The 6520-nt window shown below is 35.2% G+C and overlaps 1 non-coding gene across 1 annotated transcript; it reads right to left on the bottom strand.

The window, feature by feature from the left end:
- Window positions 1–5213: 5213 nt before the first annotated feature.
- LOC126002270 (U6 spliceosomal RNA) lies at window positions 5214–5320 on the bottom strand. Its single transcript, XR_007493026.1, has one exon. It is a non-coding gene; the product is annotated as a U6 spliceosomal RNA (small nuclear RNA).
- Between the last annotated feature and the right edge of the window lie 1200 nt (window positions 5321–6520).

The raw sequence follows: 6520 nt of genomic DNA, 5'->3' as shown, positions 1-6520 counted from the left end.
ATTTTACCATACTATCTTTTATTTAATATACCACAAATGAATGTGATCATTTTATGTCTATCCCTCTCCCTGACTCATTTTGCTCAGCATCACATATTCTCTATATTCGTCCACTTCATTTTTTCTAACAACTAAGAAGTATTCCATTGTAGATGAACCAGCGTTAACTCTGACTCTTTAAGATTATCAGTTAGTTTTTCCTTCCTTTCTTTCTTTCTTTCTTTCTTTCTTTTCTTTCTTCTCTTTCTTTCTTCTTTCTTTCTTTCTTTCTTTTTCTTTCTTTCTTTCTTTCTTTCTTTCTTTCTTCTTTCTTTTCTTTTCTTTCTTTCTTTCTTTCTTTCTTTCTTTCTTTCTTTCTTTCTTTCTTTCTTTCTTTCTTTCTTTCCTTCTTTCCTTCCTTCCTTCCTTCCTCCTCCCTCCTTCTTTCCTTCCTCCTTCCTTCCTCCTTCCTTCCTTCCTTCCTCCCTCCCTCCCGCCTTCTCTTTCTTTCTTCTTTCTTTCTTTCTTTCTTCTTTCTTTCTTTCTTCTTTCTTTCTTTCTTCTCTTTCTTTCTTTCTTTTTTCTTTCTTTCTTCTCTTTCTTCTTTCTCTTTTTCTTTCTTTCTTTTCTTCTTTCTCTTTTCTTTCTTCTTTCTTTCTTTCCTTTCTTCTTTCTTCTTTCTTTCTTTCTTCTTTCTTTCTTTCTTTCTTTCTTTCTCTCTCTTTCTCTCTCTTTTCTCTTTCTTTTTTCTCTCTCTCTTTCCTTCTCTCTTTCTCTTCTTTCTCCTCTTCTCTTTCTCTCTTTCTTTCTCTTTCTTTCTCTTCTTTCTCTTTCTTTCTTTCTTTCTTTTCTTTCTCTTTCCTTTCTTCTTTCTTTCTTTCTTTCTTTCTCTTTCTTTCTCTTTTTTCTTTCTTTTCTTTCTTTCTTTCTTTCTTTCTCTTTCTTTCTTCTTTCTTTCTTTCTTTCTCTCTCTCTCTCTCTTCTCTTTCTTCTTTCTTTCTTTCTTTCTTTCTTTCTTCTTCTTCTTTCTTTCTTTTCTTTCTTTCTTCTTTCTTTCTTTCTTTTTCTTTCTTTCTCTTTCTTTCTCTCTCCTTCCTTCCTTCCCTCTTTCCTTCCTTCCTTCCTTCCTTCCCTCTTTCCTTCCTTCCTTCCTTCCTTCCATGCTTCCTTCCTTCCTGCCTTTCTTTCTTTCTTTCTCTTTTCTTTCTTTCTTTCTTCTCTTTCTTTCTTCTTTCTTTCTTCTTTCTTCTTTTTCTTTCTGATTTTTGGGTCAGACCAGGCAGCGCTGAGGGGTCACTGACTCTATGCTCAGAAATTGCTCCTGGCAGGCTTGGGGACCACAAGGAATGCCGGGATTCAAACCACCGTCCTTCTGCATGCAAGGCAAATGCCTTACCTCCATGCTATCTCTCTGGCCCCAGTTAGTTTTTCTTAAGATTTGTTAATATTTGACACTTTATCACCATTAAAATGGACGACTTTGATATCAAGTCTGGAATCTACATTCCTTGCTACTATTATGTACATACAAAATTTTATTATGGCTCTCTTCAGACTAAAAAATAACATGCATATTTCACAGAACAAATGATACTGAAAATTTGGCTTGTACATTTCTCTAAGTGCCTTAAGGCAAACAAGTGCTGTGTGATGACAAAATTCAATGAAGAAGCCAAGAGAGCATTCCAGGGTTGACTAGAAACACCCACAACTCATGTTTTGGTGCTTGACATACAGATCAGAAACTTCAAGGAAAAAAACCAGTCATATTTAACTGCATTTACAGAATAATAAACAGAATTTTTCAGCAATGCAGCAATGATTTAAGATGGAAGAAATACATCCAGGAAAAATCTGGATTTTGGGGGGCCTGCAATTTTTAAAAGTCTGGGTAGTAATTTTTAAAAAGTAAAATTTACTACTATATAATTATGTAAAAGATCTTGGAAGGAGCTCATGTTAGCAAGAGGTCCTGAATCTCAGATTTTATTAGCTTGTGGTTAACCCATCTTGGGGGAAGCTTTTGCTTTATTTGAGGTCTGGAGCAACAATGACCAAAGGGAGAAGGGTTTCTGGGAGTGAGAGATGGTGATGAAAGTTGAAGAGAGATGTTGTTTATTATCTGCTAGGAATTACATTGAAAAAAATGTTCAATTGCATAAAAATCTTTTTAGTTTCATACTTTTTCTAAGACGACATTTCACATTTGGTGAAAACTTTTCTGTTTTACGTATATCAAATCATGCATACCAAAGCAAGCATTTCATACTAATTGGCTGTATTAGATAATTGTACTTAGAGTTTGGGACTAAATTAGTTAACAGAATGCAATGATGCAAAATAGAAATTTCAGGGGTCTCAAAAAAAGATACTCTAAAGATACATTAATGGATCAAAACATAAGGGTATTTCTGTGACTCCACCCTAGATTTAGGTGTATCTAACCTGAGACCCGCCCATTCCTGAGAGGGGTCTTGGAAAGCGGATATTACGTGTATCTTTACCTGCAAGACCACGCCCATTCCTGGGAGTGGTCTTGGGAAGGTTAGATAAGCCTTTGGACCAAGGGATTAGGGTCTTTTTGGTCTTTGGCCAGGATGGAGAGGAACTGGCATTTTCCTGGATGGAAAGCTATGGCTGAGGGAGAAGCGAGAATGCAGGGCTGAATGCGTAAATGGTTAGCAGCTAATGACCTGCCGGTTAATAGGGGATGAAGCCACGTTGCCAGGGCCTAAGGACATAGGCCTCCATCTCCACCATCCAAGGCCATCTTAAGGGCTGCTTTTTTATAATCTCTAATGAAGACTGCTATCCAGAAGTGATAAGCAACTTCTAAAACTCAACTACATATATAATCCAATTTAAAATGGGCAAAAAACCCTGGAATAGATATTTCTCTAAAAAGGAGATACAAATAGTGCATGAGCATATGAAAATATTATTAGTCATCAGGAAAATAAAAATCAAAACAATGATGAGATGTCATTTCAACCCACTAGAAAAATTATTGTAGTAAATTTTTGAATATGGTAAATGCTAACAAGGATGTAGAGAATTAAAATAAACCTTGTTAAACATATAGCTGGTGAAAACAAAAAATGGTACAGCATTTCATTAAAAAAAAATCAAGGTGCCGGAGTGATAGCACAGTGGTAGGGTGTTTGCCTTGCACACAACTGATCCAGGATGGGCCTTGATTTGATCCCCGTTGTCCTATACAGTCTCCCAATCAGGAGTGATTAAGTAACCCCTGAGGGTCACTGGGTGTGGTCCAAAAACCAAAAACCAAAGGAAAAAAAATCAAAAGCTTGATGATAACTAAAAAAGGAAGATTAGCATCCGTAAAGTCTGGCAGTTTCACTTCTAGGTAGATACTAAAAATAATGGAGAAGAAGTGAAACAGATTTGTACAACAATGTTGTACTGCCTCCTTAGAGTGACCAAACAGAATTCAGGGGTCTCAAACTCGTGGCCTGCGGGCCACAAACGGCCCTCCGTACAACATTTGGTGGCCCTGCCCTAGAGGAATCTTTTTTTGTTTTGTTTTGTTTTAGTTGTTTGGGTCACACCCCCCAATGTTCAAGGCTTACTACTGACTTTGCACTCAAGGATAACCCCGACTTTGCCTCCTGCAGCCCGCAGGTAAATTGAGTTTGAGACCCCTGTATGAATCAATGTCCATCAATAGATGAATGGGTAAGCAAAATATAGTATATACATACAATGGTATTTTATTTAGCCTTTAAAAGGAATGACATTCTGACATAGAATATATATGTATATATTACATGTGATATAAATAAACTTTGAAAACAGAAATAAGGCAGGCATAAGATATGTGATATTTTAATATTCCACCAATATCAGTAAAATTTGAAGAGACAGAAAGTAGACTAGAGTTCAACGATGCTGAAAAGAGTTTGAAATGGGAAAAGTTATTTAATGGGCGCATGTTTTATATAAGATTATTAGGCCTTTCTCAAATGGACAGAGGTGATGATTGTACAATACTGCCACCATTTATACAATATCCTGCCACTAAATCCTACTATTAAAAAGGGCCAAAATAATACAATTTTATTATATATATTTTCTATAAGAAGAATGGAGTGCTGGGGGGATGGAATTAAATCCTCAAATCACTTAATTAAAATACTAAATTAGCAAGGAGATACTGATGTGTAAAAACAATGTTGTCTGAAAAGGTTGAGTGAAAGGCAATAAACACTAATGGATGTGTCATTAGTGATTTCATTAAGAAATTTTACTTATTGGAGTTGATTCTGTTGAGAATATATAAAATCTATTTTTTAGTCAAAACTATACTATCAATAAATTTAGTTGCCTTTTTTTTTTAAGAAGTATGGTGCTATATTATCTCTTTTCTAAGAAACTGCAGCCTTGGTTTTATTGCTATGCACCAGTGACAGCCATAATGGCTTTATTATGGAAATCACATCTCATTTACATGAGGCTGAAATTTATTCTGTGTTTACAATCTTCTAAAGTACTTGTTTTAATTTTACCTCACTGACCTTTTGATTCTAACAATCTGAATGAGCTACTAAAACAAACTCATCAACGTAAAATAAAGCACCAACTGTGAGATAATGTGGATTTAATATATTTATAGGTCAAGTTCCAACAATAGAAATGCATTATTTTTAAATTGGAAAAACATGTAATTGGGAAAAAGGCTTCAAAAATGCCTCATTTATAAAATATAGTCTGTTATTTTGAAATTGGAAATAATTGGAGGCAATAAAATTTCATTGATCTGTACATTTATTGGTAAACAAATATTAAAATGTGTTCTTTAATTTTTAACATAAGATTTATCACATTTTTTATCATGCATAGTAGTCCATCAGTTTTCTTAACAAATAAACCTAAAGTCAGAAATGAAGACAACAGGGCAACCTTCTTTGAGGTAACTGCCAAGTAAATAATAAAATTAAATATTGGATTGAGAAAGTTTTCAAAGAAACAACATCCCTTACCTGGGTTATTTGCATTCCTAACTTTTGACTACTAGTCTCATACTTGGTTCTAATTTTGTAAGCACCTTTTTGCTTAAGTACTTTATAATATTCTTAAAAGACTCTTCGTAACAAACTTATTTTGTCTACCCCTCTGCTTCATATATGGCTGCAAATGTTTGTTGCAGCAGAAAGATGTTTATCTCAACTCTCTGTTATGACCCTGTCTTGATTCTTCCTTTTTTTTTTTAACAAAGAAATATGAAACGCTTCATGAATTTACATGTCATTATTGTGTAGGGGCCACACTAATCTTCTCTGGATTGTTCCAATTTTAGGATATGTGCTGCCAAAGCGAGCACCCTGTCTTGATTCCTTATGCAATCATTTCTACTAGTCATAATCTCTAGTGTCACCTTTCAAATGAGCCCAGTAGAGCCAATGATTTCTTTTTTTTTCTCTGCCTTCTTTTTTTTTTAATTTTTAATTTTTAATTATGAGGACAAAGATGCAAAGAAAGAGGACAAGAACAGTGGAAGGACAATCACCCATAAACAGAATTCTAAGAAGAAATTCCCATGCTGATATTTTAACTTTGAATTTTCATCCAAAGAACATTAAGATAAATAAAACAGAACCCATGTACAATTACTTCATCCCTCAAGTCCGCAGATTGTAATACATTATATTTATTAGCAGCACACAAAGCAATCTAAAGACATAAAACTTATGTAACTACTTAAACGTTAAAGGCATAGTATTTTTTTTACATTTCCATGCACATTCATATTAGTTTACGTTAACCTCGAAAGTTTAAGTGGTTTTTTTTTTTTAAGGATTAGAGTCAAAGAAGCACAGTAAAAACAGTGTTAGAGTGGCAATTATTGTTTGCATAGGCCCACCAAAATATGAGGGACATGGAAAGAAAAAGCCTTGGCTTAAATACAAGGAGACCCTACCCCTGAAGTTTCCTGGCATAAGACCAACTCTAGGCTCCAGACAAGCTAGTTTGTCCAATCCAAGACATTGTCTGTAGTGCCAACACACTTTTGTTTTTCACACAGTCTCTGTTGTTGGTATCATGTTTCTGTATTAAAGATCCTGGAATCTGCATATCCTACATTGAAGTCAGAATGTGGAGCGTCCTCTAGTTTCACTTCACAATTAAAGGGCAATGCAGAGAGCCCTGTCCTGTAAGCAGGTGGTTGTTGTTGTTAAGTCTTTTTAGTGTTAAGGGAAATCTCTTTTAATAGGTCGATGTCAAAGCAGTGGTAGGTCTTCCCTGGTAGAGGATTGCTTCCAGGTGATGTTATAGACACACTTGGACATTTTGTGGATGGTTTCCCTGGTTCAGGGGTGATTGGAGAATGCCCATTCTTCTGAGGCCTGTGCCAGGTCATTATGTCAATGTTCAGGGTGTAAGGTCTCGTTGCACCTACAAGATTTGTGTGTTCCAATCTCTACTAGATAAGATCTTATTTGTATGTATAGTATTTTCCCATTTCAATGTGCCTATGCAAACAAGGAACAATGCCATGTGGCATTATCGGTGCATATGGGGG

The sequence above is a fragment of the Suncus etruscus genome, chromosome 2 (genome assembly GCF_024139225.1).
Source record: "Suncus etruscus isolate mSunEtr1 chromosome 2, mSunEtr1.pri.cur, whole genome shotgun sequence".
NCBI classification, from domain to species: Eukaryota; Metazoa; Chordata; class Mammalia; order Eulipotyphla; family Soricidae; genus Suncus; species Suncus etruscus.
Note: the sequence above shows the minus strand (reverse complement) of the source record. Positions and strands in the feature narration are given on the sequence as shown.